Source organism: Strigops habroptila, chromosome 8, assembly GCF_004027225.2.
Source record: "Strigops habroptila isolate Jane chromosome 8, bStrHab1.2.pri, whole genome shotgun sequence".
NCBI lineage: Eukaryota > Metazoa > Chordata > Aves > Psittaciformes > Psittacidae > Strigops > Strigops habroptila.
This window is the reverse complement of record NC_044284.2, coordinates 4151367-4165880: the sequence shown is the minus strand read 5'-3', so window position 1 is coordinate 4165880 and position 14514 is coordinate 4151367. Positions and strand designations below refer to the sequence as shown.

General features: G+C 42.4%; 1 protein-coding gene across 4 annotated transcripts in view; it reads right to left on the bottom strand.

Moving 5' to 3' along the window:
- Nucleotides 1-14514, bottom strand: part of LRRC8D (leucine rich repeat containing 8 VRAC subunit D) — a 50465-nt gene that overhangs the window by 6009 nt on the left and 29942 nt on the right. The window contains exon 1 of one of the 4 annotated variants that reach the window (XM_030493792.1): nucleotides 8437-10317. The exons of the other annotated variants lie outside the window; for them this stretch is intronic. The gene's annotated coding sequence lies outside the window, so the exon portion shown is untranslated. Of the gene's footprint in view, nucleotides 1-8436; nucleotides 10318-14514 lie in introns of those variants that run through there. 4 annotated transcript variants of the gene reach the window in all.

Genomic DNA, 14514 nt, shown 5'->3' with positions numbered 1-14514 from the left:
GGAGAAGACCAGCTTAGCAGAGCACCAGGAGATGAAAGCAGGATGTATAAAGATGCATCAGATCCATGCAGCATACCAATAGGTGCAGACCAGCACCTTACAAACCCTAAAGGACAGTGTCACAGGGAAGGAATACACAACATGATAGTTAGATTCTTTCTAGCCTATTTTCTCTGAAGATATCAGACATTTCTCCATGCAGAACTCAAGTATCAGCCATTGCCCATATGGTCCAAGGCACACATCAGCCTCTCCCCTGCCCTGCACCAGCTCCCATGGTGCTGGTGTGCAGGAAAGGCCAGCGGTCACCACTGGAGAGCCCAGCATGGAGCTCAGGATGAAAGCATCTCCTCCACCACAGGGAGGGATCCAGCCCCAGCCTCCCCTGCTCCCCCCAGCAGCATTTACTGGGAGATACTGCATACCTAGCCCGGGATTTGGGGAAGGCAACCAGAGACAGAGGGTTTATCTCACTGCAGCACTCATCTCAACCGGTACTTTGGGCAGAGCTGCCAAAACGTGAAAGTTCAGGCTCAGCTCCTCAGGGAACGGGCAGAAGGAACTTCCATCTCTCTCTATTTTCCAATGAAAGCCAAATCCTCCTCCCTCATCAGTCACAAAAGCTGTCGGGGTCTCGCAGCACTCCCAGCTCCACAAGAGCTGCCTCTCAGCAGCACGGCTCCCGAGCCTTTCCCCACACACCACCCCGGGGCTGTAGTTGCTACCGGAGGTGCTGACAGACACAGAGCAGGTAACACACCCCACAGCTACCAAAGCTTTACTCCAAGGCAGCTACAAACTCCCATGTTCTTTAATGTGTCCCGGTGCTTACCTAGACTGAGTCACAGCGTGACTGCTTGCCCTAGAACTGACATTTAAATAACATCCATGTGCAGAAGAATAGCATTAGTCATTTGTACTAATGCGGATAGTTAGAAAAGGACCCTCCTTACTCCTGAGGCACAACTGCCACTTGCCCAAGGGCAGGAAAACCACACAACCCCTGCCCATAGCAGGGGATTGGAACTGGATGGTCTTAAGGTCCTTTCCAACCCGAACCATTCTGTGATTCTGTAACAGCAGCAGAGGTGGAAGTTTTTCCTGCATGGATGGGAAGGAGGAACGAGATGACTGCTGTGACAGAGATGGGTAGCTGCTACTGCTTGTTCCTCTGGGGCCAGCCTTTCCCTCAACTTTCACTAGCTAATCACATGGGAAGTTACTTCATTGTGGTTTGGGGCACAACCTGCAGAATTCCTTTCACAGTGTGAAGGTGATGGGGCTTTTTTTGCTTCTGCCATGAGAACACATGGAGAAAGCACCGAAACCCAAGCGCTGCTCTAAGCACCTGAAATAATGGAAAAGAAACAAGAGAGCACAAAGTGGTTTCCAGGTAGAGGCTTAGAAAGAACAGTAAAAAAGCTAAAGCTAAAAATCACCGCTACTAGACCTCGCCTTGCACACACAGAGAATGATTTCAAAGAGGTTAGGAGGCACAACAGAGCCCATGTAATCCTCTTTGTGAGGCTGTAGGCAGGGTGGTGTAACAGGAGCTTTACACCGAGAAGTACCACATTCAATGCTCTAAACATGTCTTTTCTTTCAAGTTACTGATACTCACAGAAGAGCTGCTGTTTTGGCAGAGATTAGCAGTTACAAAACACAAAAACCCCTCTGTGGTATTACTAACACTGTGTCTCATAAAAGAGAGGCAGACTTTTTTTTCTAGCGAGTGAAAATCAATTCCAGGAGCTGAGAACAGGTTTCTGTCCTCACATGTCTAAAACATTTAAATGCTCTGAGTCTTAAAAAACAAATGAAAGAATGTAAACCTACACACGGCATAAGACATTCTGACTGACTGCAAATAAATGTGGTATTTCGTGTCTTAAATCCATCATTACACGTATTGGTGTTTAATTTTACTAAACTAATAACCATAGAAGTTAACCTATTTTTGCCCATGCTTAGAAATCAAATTATTAAGGATTACTCAGAACAACAGCACTGTAGTGGGGTTGGGTTTTCTTTATTCCACGGTTAAATTTAAGCTACTTAAAGCTTTTAAAACCTGTTTTTAAAGCCGACTGTCCAGACTATTCCTTGGAGTAGGTAGATTGTGCTTTCACTGCCAATATTCAACTCTTTTTAAGGGTGCCAGATTGGGGCTGGGACTTCCTGATAAGCTGCAGTGATGACAGTGGTAAGGAAAAGGAATAAAGAGGGAAAAAATAAGAAGAATGTCTGATTTTTCATGGCGAAAACATACATACCATTCAGCCCTTTTCAGGGCTTACAAGACACCGAAAGGACCTTCATGAGGCTCTCTAGAACATGGGGTTTTGACACACGGAGCTCTAGACCCAAACTACAAAACTGTGGTTCTTGAAGTGATTTTTAATTCCCAATATGGAATTTCAGGACGCAGTCTCCTTTTTAAACCAGCGTATTTTAGTTTAGTTTTCATAAGCACAGATTTTAATTCAAGCCTGTTGCAGTATGACCTTTTGGGCTTTTCCCCCCAAAACTCTTTGTCTCCAGTTCTGTAACTTGGATGATGCTGTAGGGTAACGTGAACCTCTCCCAGCTGCATCCATTACCTCCCGCTGTCTATTGGGTGCAGTCTGTCTTCTGGGGAAAAGAAACAGATAATTCTTTAACCTAAACAAATAAACTGTTCTAAGCACAACTGCTTCTTGCTACGATTTTGGGTAGAAAAGCTTGACATTCTGAAAGCAGCGTAATACTAACTCCCTTTTCATTGCTGTTTGATATGGAGCTCTAGAACTAAAACCACTTTATTTCGCACTTATGTAAGTTACAGTGAAAACAGAATCTAAAAAGAAAACACTGACATTGACAATACAATTGTTCTAAGTTACAGACCCACCTTAAATCAAAGGTTAACAACCAGTTTCATAAGTCACGCTTAGCCAAATGTAATCCTTTCATTAGTCTTAAAGAAAAGCTATAAGAGGAAGAGCTCAGAATGTGATTAACCTACTGAATTTTCCTGACATATTTCAGGCTATAAATGCTGAAATACACAGTGGACATACTGGGGTTATTTCCTAAGAAACTAGCTTAAATACAGAAGTTAGAGGAAAAGGAAGCAGCAGATTGGTATGTCACTAATGTTTATTTACATCCCACTTCTTCCTGTACTTACTGATAAAACATGTCTGCCCCTGTAACTCACTGCCCCTCCTGTTTTAAAAGCATATTTCAACTTAAAGCAAATCTGAAGTTAGAACAAACAAATAAAACCCTAACTGTAGCACACGAACCTCTCATTTCACTTGCAGGTTCCCAAGACTCGGAACAAGCCCACTTTGTTCCAGGAAACAAAAAGATTCTTGAATTAGCCTTGTCACCACAACTGGTCAAGAATTTCCTAATAATAAAGAAAACATTTCTAGTTGAAAAGAAAAAGTGTCGCCATGAACAAAATGGTTTTCTCCCTTCCCACAGGAAAGTAAGGAGGAAAAAAGTTTTCCCATAACTAAAAGGCTTTGCTAGCTTGCTTTTGATCAAGTGACCATAGGTTTAAGTTTATTTCCACTGTATAGTTTACTCTCTTCTTTCCACCAACCATTTCGACTTCCTTTGTTTTTCTGCTTCTGCACCATCCCTATTAAGGCAGACAATTAGACCTTAATGTGATAAGAACGGATTATGAGATTCCTCTTAGCCAGGATGCTGCAAACATCAATTGTTCCACAGACAATCTGCAAAGATCAAAGAGTTGGCACCATCCCTTTTCTTTTCTTCCCCACAGAAGCACATGTAAGGAGCCCCAGAGCCCTTGTGAAATAATGCATAAAGACATTCAGAGGAGAGCCTATGAACGGATTTATGCATTCTGAGCAGACACATTCATCGCCTGCATTGATTATTCAGTTTCTGAGATTAAGTTTAAAAACAAACTGAAGGCAGTTTAACCAGAACACCAGTAGGCTTCGGGTCTAGAAATAGAGGGAAATTGTCCCTGCTAACGTAGCTGGGAATATGACCATTATTCCTAGCCCAGATTGCAGCTCCTAGTGTGTTGGCTGAGGCACTGCCTCTGGTTAGCTGTTGGGAAGCAGCAGACCATGCACTGAGAGCCTGAAAAGCCCAGGAAAACATTCCACAGCAAGATACAACATAGATGTTTTTATAGTGTTTCTCTACTATACGAAATGTTTTGCTACTTCTTCAGCAGCAGAAGGTACTGCAGAACATTAACTACCACCAGAACACAAGGACCACGTGTACTAAGTACAGCTTACGGAATCAGATACGTCCCGATTAGTGCTTTTTTCTAGGAGGATCCAAGCCAGATTTAACCTAAGAACCTGCATGACAATTCCCACTCACTATTCTCCGAACATTTGACAGCGACCAAATCTACCAGTCTTAGATCAATCTGCAAGATCTGGGTTGGTTTAATTTTGCCTGGCTCCCCCTTGACTGAGCAAATTGTTATTTGTTTGGCCTATTTAATATGCCAGGCTAAGCAAATTCCTATGGGATGGGATATTTATCTGCATGATTTGACTTTAAATTAATTGCATGACACCCTGAAGGGAGTGTTTTAGAGGTGGTGCAGCGAGTGTAATGGATGAGTGTAACTAAATAAGGAGAAAGCAACAAACGCAAAGCTGAAAGGAGATTTCCTATAGAGAAAAACATTTCAACTAGGGGACAACGGTTCCACGATAGGTTTTCATTTTAATTAAATACCATTATATAAATATATATGGAAAACTATGATGCTATTATTTGATATCACACTTACACGATTAAGGAGGGTTCATTAACACCACTCACATATTCATTATTTAGGAAACAAAACCAAAACCAAACAAAAACCAACCTCCAAACTAAAACCCCCACAAGTAACCAATCTCCCCAGTTCATCCATCCCACTGCCCAATTGCACAGCTGTAATTTTGACCTTCCCCTTAAAGGGAATATATAACCTCTGATAATCTCTGATAATCTCTGATAGAGACTGTAAATCAATTCCCCAACTCAGGAATCATCTTGATGAACAACATTAATCTGACTGAATGTAATTGGGTAAACAAAGAAGTATCAGGATCTCATTTCTCCCAGACTGCATACAGAAATATTAGGCTTCTGTAAGTTAGAGATCGAAATATGAATCTTGATTTCTATAATCAATGTCAGATTAGAATCCATTTGCAAAAATTAAAATCTATTTTTATTAGTATTATTTTATTTTCAAAAATTCCTCCCTTCCAAGCTGGGCTTTTCCAGGTTGTGTAACAAACGCTCTAACCCACTTTGGGATGCTGCTATTTAAGTGTTTACACTGATTCTTCCTTGTTTACCGGCTCTTTGAAGGTCTAGTGCTATCCGCCACTCCTACGCAGATGGTTTTGGAATCAATGTGATATGTGAAAAGCAGCATTAGTGACCGTAATTTCCCTAACAATAAACTCTCAAGCCATACCTCATTCTTGCCTTGCTGTAAGGGACCAGAGAGGTCTGTCTCAGGATGACTTTCAAAACAGGAGCCCAATGTTGTACTTCTGACCAGCTCCCCAAAGCACTCAAAGATTAACACCACCATTAACTCTGTGTTCACCACACGCAAGTTCTGAGCCCACACAGTACAGAAAATGAGCAAGTGCAGTACTGCTGAGCCATGCTCTTACAAGAAGGCTGCTTTGGCCAAAAGTACAAGCATCAGCTTTTATTCACATTTATCCCCAGGCACTCAGTTTCTTTCAGAACATAATTTGTCAGCTTTTGACCTTGAAAAGCTCCAAGAGATCCTACGCTGAATGTTCAGCAATGATGCTCCGTGCTCACTTCACACAGGTTGGTAGCACTGGAGATCATAAACAGCAGGAGAGAAGAGAGGGGAGAGGGAAAGAAGAGTGGAGAGGAGAGTGGTCCTTCAGCATCCCGCTGCATGGGTCTCTGTAGCTGGTGATGAGCTCAGTATTATAAAACTGCATGTATTACAGTCCACCACATGTGATTTTACAGTTATAAAACAAGCCATGTAGCAAGGCAACATGCAAGAAACCAAGAGAGATGACTAAAGAGGCTAGACCTCATCCGGGGTAGATACTGAACTTATGTCTGCAAGAGTCCATGAATGTGCGGGCATTTGACTGGCAATTTCTCTGGGGAAGAACATGAGTCTTGCACAGCACAACTGCCCGAACAGAAACCCTCCAGCAGAGTACCATGGGCACTGCAGATGAAGGCAAAGAATACGCCTTAGTGTACCCCAGCACATGCACTCCAAACCTTACACTGGTGTTACAACCACCATTATTCATTCAATACCTTCTTTCACCTGGCCCAGCACATCACCAGGGACCAAAGCAGTGACTCTAAGGCTGAATGATCAGATTTCCAACAGCACCTTCTGTTTTACCTAGCCAGACTAGAGCAAAATCAGTGAGCAGACACTCGGTATCTCATTTCAGAGAACTCCCAAAAGATCCCCACACCAGCACTCTTGAATAGACAGCCCAACTCGTGTGTGCAAGACCCCCATCTTAACACTAAGCACTTTTACTCAAGTACAAACACAAGTGAGTCACTGCAGCTGATTTAACCTGTGCTGCCAGACATGTACAATGCAATTAGTTTACTGGATGGTGCAACTCTCAGCAGCTGCTTGCATCCAAGTGTTAAACATTTAATCCCTTTGCCATTTCCAAATCTGCTGTTCCCTTATCTTTTAGCCAGTGATGTTTCTGCAGTGTTTTCATGACCGCTGTCAGAAGTACAGGAACACACAGTAAACATCTGGTGCTTCTACTGACCAGAGCACTTTGGGAATTTATCAAGATGCAAAAGCAAGCTGCACCAAAATAAAAGCACATCTGGTAACTCTAGTCCCTACAGGCTGCTTTTTATCACTAACAAAAATATCCCAGTGATACAACTTCAATTAAAAAGTAATCAAAAGGATTGGAAGAGGAAAATTACAAGAAAAAATATAACAAAAATCTGAAAACCAGAATAGTTAAAAAAAGGTTTAGACCCTGAGATGATGTTTAAATTCACTTCTACATGAGGAAGTCTGCATGCCCACAGAGTTTGTTATATGAAATAGCTCCATCTCAGGTAGAGATGGCACTCAGCGACTCATGCAATTCCTCTAAGTCCTCCTTCCTGATCCACAGCCACACACGCTGCCAGTCTCTGTCTCATCTTGTTCTGGATTCACTTGGAACTGGGGCAACTTCAAAAGCGGTAAGAAATGGAACTTGGCACAGAGCTGCCAGTTTAGTGATTTTAAGCCACAGAATGTAAAGATAGAAATCTTATTAGAGGATATATTAGTACCTTTAACTACACACCCTAAACACACCTAAAGAATAGGAAGGAGTGCCTACCAAAAGAAACACATTGCCGAAGTTCATATTACTGTAGGGTTTAATATAACCTCTCTTAAGGGCAAAATGACCTCTCCACTCTAACTCAGGATACTAAAGTCTAGGTTTACTTAGTTTCTAAACTGTATTCCCATCAGAATGGGAGCAGGTTTACTGAGTAACTAAAGTAAGTTGTTTTCAATTAATACTTTCCTTCTTCGTATTTTTAATGGACACGCCAGCAACCTTGCACTGGAACATTTACAGCATCCTCGTGGAGATCTAGAGCCAAGAGCAGACAAAATTCCTTTAACTACAGAACAGGCTCCATTACTCCCTACCTGAGCTGGTTCATTTCTTTAGACAGAATAGCAAACACAGTGACTCTCACTGGGTTTCACGTTAAACACAAGTTTCCTATACAAGATCTGCACACATACAAGCTGCCGTATTTTCAAGTGCCCGCAGTGACACTTCCATGATATCCATTAGCTAAAAGCCATCTAGGAAAGGTCACACAAATTAAAAAGTTAAAACAACAAAAGCAAATTAAACACACACAGAAAAACACACCAAAAAGCACCCAGCAACACGTGAAGCTACATATAAACACCTGCACATCACAGCTCCTCTATTTCTGCCAAGACCTTTTCTGTGGCAAGAGCAGTAGGAAGGTGCATCAAGCACAGCTGAGAATCAGGATATGGAAAATCCATATATCCATATCCAATCCTTTAATTCCATCTTTCCTTTTGCCCATGATGCCAATGGAGAGCTGCCTTGATAAAAATAAAAAGTAAATACAAAAGGGCAAGTTTATAGCCCAATAAATAGGATGCACCCTCAGTTTTCAAACACACAGCCTCTTTATAGGACAATAGTAAACTATGTTCCTACTTAAATGTCACGCAGCTTCTTTTCTCCCTAGGGAGAAGAGGACACTTCCTCACCCAAGCCAAGGACTAGCTGTAAAGCCGTGTCACAGAAACCACTTGAGACAACTGCTCCTTCAACACCCCTGCCACCATCCTGTGTCCCCCCACCCCGGGCAGACACCGCACACCACACAGCCCGTTCCCAACCCTACCTGCTCTTTAGCAAGCAAAGAGATCCTCTATGCTTCAGACATCCTGCTGGATGGGTAACAATGAGGACTTCTCAGGTAAAGCTCAACAGATGAAGGATGACTTATTAATGTTACCGCATTCCTGCCAGGCTTCCAATAGCTGAATCTCCACTGGTCTCATGCCAGGAAAAATGCCTGCAGCTGAAGCGTTTATCCTGAAAGGGATTTATTGAAGTTTAACTGTATTTCTTTTTCCTTTTCTAAACTTAAGCTGCTTTCTGTAAGAGGTAAGCTATTTACTTAGTCCATCTAGTCTCCTAATTGTTTGGGTCAGGGTGTGTACATCAATCTCAGTACTTCAGCATAAAGAGGAATTATGCCACAATGCATATTTTGGAGGCTGTTTTGAAATCTTGCTGATGCCTTCAGATCACCTCCTTCCTTTTCATGCTTTATTTTCTCAAAACCCCATTCAACACCCTGCCTTAAGAATAACGTCCCAAAAGACTTGTGACTGCAGCATTCCTGCTCTAACAAGCAAGCTTCCAGCTCTGCCAAAAGGTTCAGCGAGGCTCTGTTGTGTTGCTTGCTGCCATTCACCAACACCAACGGATCCATACGGCCCCCAGTATAAATATTTACTATTGCTAAATTTATATTACTATTTGACCCAAATGCTCCAGCTGGAATTGTAACCTCTGCACTGAGGGCTCTCTCCAGCCAGACAACCCTTGCCCCTGAAGGCTTACAATCTCAAAGTGATTATTTGTTAGGCAATGACAAGCATGTTTGTGGCTGTAAAATTCAAAGCAAAACACCAAAACCCCATCAGGCTTCCAGAAGAAAAGTGGGATCACAGTGTGATTAGAAGTACAATCAAACTTAACATGTTAACGCACTGCTATCTTTGAAAAGGCTTTAATATTACGTCCAGATGAATCCATTTACAGTTACAGCATTCCTATATACTGAGCCGTACTCCTTCACACTGGTTCGGGCATGATGCTATCTCAAAACTAAGGCACTAAATAGTAACAGCTCTTGAAGCCTACCTTTCCAGTGAAACACACAATGAAGCTTCCCTTTCCAGCCAAATATGGTTTAAAAGAGACAATGAAACCTTCTGAGTATGTACTTCAACTCAAAAGGAAATAACAACACAGAGAGGAGACATCTTATTCTATCTCATCCACGGACAAGATGCCACTCCTGCTCCAGCACTTACCATCTTACCACGATTACTACAGCCTTTCCCATGCAGTCGCAGTAACACTTTTGGCATCCACATTCAGAGACATGCAGTCATGTACCGTGTCACTGTCTGACTTCTGCAGCCAACGTGCTATCTGCTTGGATGGCCAAATGGGGCCAGAGGCAGCTTTTCTTACTCAGAGGGCAGCCTCCCCTTGCCCCTGGCGCTTGCCATTTGAACTTGCTTTAGCAAGTTACTCATCACTGAAAGCAGCACAAATGCCACTCCTCAGCTGCTACAGGAATAAGAGGTGCCCTTTAACTGGAGGAAAACAGAACAGTCAGGTTTCCTTGTTGCCACTGTTACAATACAGGTAATGTTCACATCCTCCAGCAGGCCTCGGTCAGGTCGCCAGGAGGTTCTGTGCAAGCGCAGGTAACCAGCATGGAGAGTTCAGGATGCAGCACTAGGTTCATATTGACCTGAGAGAAGAAGGGTCCTTTCCTGCTAAATCATCTTCTAAGCCCTTCCAACAGCATGCCAAAAACTTCAGGGGAAACAAAGTTTGAGCTTGTGCAAGTACATCACCCTGATTTCAGAGTCCTGGATCTCCACCATGCAAGGCTTTCAGAAAGAGGTGCAGTCCAGCCCCGCTTGCTGCCCTGGTGTCCTGTGCAGGACAAGGTGGAGATGCACTACTTGTCCTAAGGCAAACTGTCCTTTACCAGCAGTCTTCCTACGGGCACACATGATGGACGGGGCATTGCTTACTCACAGAGACGAAACAGGAACAATGGAGCAAATGTTGCTTTTACCTTGTAACAGCACCAGAAAACACAGTGTAGTGATGGGAGACAGGACAACTACAGCGTTCCTCTCTCACAGGCAAGCAGAGACCTTGTCATACTCCAGAGTGATCAGGTCCTATGTGTCTGCAAACAGCCCTCTCTTGGACCAGGGTAGCCTGGAGGCAACCTGCAGTTCCCAGGGCACAGCAGGGATTACTGCAGCGCTCAGTTTGCGTTTCAAACTGTTGACTCAAAACAAAACAAAAACAAAGGATGGCCACAAATTGCCCACACAGTGACCCGCATCACGTCATAGCTGAATGCGAGTAATCTCTGATACACCACATGTATTCATGAGTTGGACTGGCACTATTTTAACAAGGATCTACTCAGGAACCTCAGGACAACTAGCCAGCCACTTTATTTATATGTTCCTGTTATCTCATCTGCACACTTGGATTACTGCCTGTGCATGTGGGTGTACAGCAATAATATACATATGACTACATTCCCATAAGCCATCAGTTAAGAGTTCAGGAGTTGTCGTGGCCAGACCAAAACAGGAACGAAACCAGCCATTTAATTCATTACAAAGATTTGTAACAGCCTGCCTTTGACCAAGCATTCTGCCTGCCAAATTACGCCTCGAGCACATTTGCTAAAATAAAAAGTTATGAAAGCCCAAAAATCCATAATAGCTTTTGTTCCCTTTTAGGCTAAACAGCAATTCTAATCTCCATTTCAAGTTCCTCAAAGGCTAACAGTAAAAACCCTTTCTCTTAGGTATAAAACCACTGAGCAACTTTGGATTAACGAAACTTAATTAAATCATTCCTTTAATCCTTCGCTGGTTTCAGTTTCCTTAGAACAGACTTGCTTTAGAAAGCCAAAGCAAAAGACCGTTCTCTACTCCGTCACAAAACTTGGGATCAACCGACCTTGCAGGACAGACCCGAAATGGTGACTTTGAGGAGGAAGGCGATGTGCTACTGCTGTAAGCTCTAAGTTCTTGCACATGGACACAGCCACATCCACAGTGAAGCGGTCCTGGATCACAAGGCCTTTGCAGAAATAGAGTCAGATCCTTGCTCACTACACGTAAGCAGGCATGAGATAGCTGTTATGTGGGGTTTGAAGAGCCAGCCAATATCATTCTTTAGGCTCCATGGAAAGTTGCAGCCTTGTCCCAAAATGGGGCTAAAGGCTTACTGTCACGAGAGGCAGAGCTCATCTTGGGTTAAAACATTCTTTATGTGACAGACCATTGTGGCAATCCTGCTCCTGACTCATCCTCTCTCTGTCTCATTATGCCATGCCTCAGATGGCACCCTTCACAATACTTGCATTATATGCTCTATGCTCCTTGTACAGTGCTGAGCTCCTGGATCTTGGTTAAAGTTCCTTCATATTCAAATAAACGAAAAAGTGATTTTTGGACAAAAAGCTAGATTCTGCTAGCACTTCATATTTATATTGCATAAAAGGTTCCATTTCCTACTCTATATTAAAGCATTACAGCATTATGCATTATGTAATCCTGTCTCAAAAAGATTACAGCCCAAAAATTCAGCTGAACTGCATAGGATTTCATACTGTATAACACAGCAGCGTGTCTGAGGAAGGTGAAGTTTTGAGCTTGACTGGTTATACAAGGAAGAATCTTTAAGTCTATGCCGTGGGCTAGAAACAGGAATAAATCTCCTTTTATCTTCTACATTAGCAACACTACAACCACAGCAAAAGTCAGAGCAAAGACATCCTAAAAAAGTTTGCAAGTGTTAGTAGTGTGTTGCTATTATTCCTTAATCTGGGACTCTATTCTGAGAAGTGATTTAACAAAGATATCATTAAAGATATAAGTTAGCAGGAAATTTTCCTATTTCCATATGGGTGTACAATTCACACATAAGATTATTTCTCTCTTTGTATTAGAACTTTTCCTCAAGGAGTGTAGCTGAGGTTTCCACATACAGTTAATCTGCAAGTAACACTTCTTAATGCTCTGCATAGACTTACTTGCTGAAGCTGGACATACTCATTGTTACTTGCTATGTCAAGTTGAGCGAAGCAAGCTGTAATAAAACTTTACTTCCACGCCTAAAGGGAGAAGATACAAACTGGCTGTATATGTACAAGAAAAACAAAACGAGTGAGTAACCAGTAAGTGGCTTGCTTCAAAACAAAACCAAAACCCCCATCAAGAATTAAAACACTCATGGAGGTAAAGGCCAACAGGCTTAGGCAAGACCTCAAGTTATATAAATAAAAGCAATAACGCTATTGTGACTCATTTATTAGGGAATCTTTACTGCCTTCAGTTAATAAAACACAAAACGCAATTGTGTGATGATGGCACACTTGAAATTTCCCAGTTACATAAAATTATTTCTTGCTTTCTGAGTTGCTGTTTGTAAGCAGCTACAATTTGAACAGAGATCTGAATAAAGATCCTTCTACTCCGGTCACTGTAACACGGACTCAAAATGAAACTTTACTAGCAACGAGCAAAAGCATAAGCAGATTAACATGAAATGTTCAAACTTTCCAGGTTAGACTTACATTTAAGCTTTTTAATTAGGAACTCTACACCTCTATAGTCAATGCAAAGGTCAGCAAGGAACAACCAACCGGGTTATGTCACCTATTATAGTCTTCTCCAGTCCTCCTCCGAGGCAGCGTCACTGTCAAAGCCACAAGAGACTACAGGTCTGATTCTCCTAGACAAGGTCCCCCTGCCAACTGTAGCACCAGCTCACCAACCACCGCAGCACAAACTGTTTCTTCTTAGTAATTTAAGTCACTGAAAACCCACAGGGTATGAACCTGTAAATTACCACAACCCAACGCGGCCAAAACATAGCGGCAAAGCACAGTTATTTCTCTATAGACGGAAGCCAAGGGATTTCTAGTGTTTTCTTTATCCTCTAATGCACAAAACCAAAATGCCAGCAGCATGTTCTTTGGTAGAAGCCCAAAGACCACTTAAAAGTCTCCATTTTCAAGATGTCTCAGACTACATAACTTATTTCATTACTTCCCCCCTACCCCAACAAAGTACAAAAGCAGCTTTATTTTCCTCTATGATCCCTTCTGACTCTTGGAACTCCTGCGGGCAGGCAAGAACACCAAGAGCTCGTATTTGGCATTCACTAAACATACTTACGATTTACAGTTAACATTACAAAACACATATAAACACAAATGTGTCTTACAGATCAAGCCATCTTTCCACAGTTGTTAGCAAATGATGCAATTTACTCAGTCGTCACAGTCCAGATCAGACCAGTGACACTGCGAGACATCACACAAGCAATACAATAGCATCTACTGAAGAACTACTGAAAACCCACTGAGCAAATAAAATCCATCTCGTAAAAAATTCCACAGGAGTCTTTTGCTGCAATCTATCATCTGTGTTTCCGTCAGCATTGCAAAACACTTAGGCTTTTTCTACAACGAAGTATTTAACTTGTGTTGGAATGACTGCACGCAGGTGAAAATATGGCATTCAGACAAGAGCCACGAAATAACACACTTATCAACATTGCTTCACAATGCAGTTCTTAAGAGCTAATCCACAGCACCTATGATTTTAACACTGTGTTTTCCTCTGTTCCCAGTATCCCTACTTGATGCTTTGTCAGATTAGAGCTGTATTAAGCTAGACAGGCAGCCCAGGGAGGTACAACCGAGCTGTTACTTTTATCCTTGCTCAGAGCTCCAAAGGAAGTCCATTCACTGGTCCCATCTTCGGGCCATGAATGGCTTGACCGCAAGATAACCATTCCCACCTACAAGGACAGAGATGCTAAAACGCTTGATCTTTTGCATTTGCTCAATTTATATAACTTCTACTGCATTACATTGTGATGCTCTTGTTTTAAGACTTCTCTCCCTCTCTTTGCAATTCTGCAGATTCCTTTCCACCAAAACTCTTGGACAGCACAAAGACACGGGTCACAAGACACATGCAGGAGCTGACTGGTTTTCCTTGCATACATACATGTGTTTTTGTGTGGACACAAACAGTGACAAGCACAAAAGAACTCTCTGCTCTTCAAGGGACATCTCAGGAGCATCTACTCAAGTAGACACCGTCAGTAAGGTGAGCAGCTATCC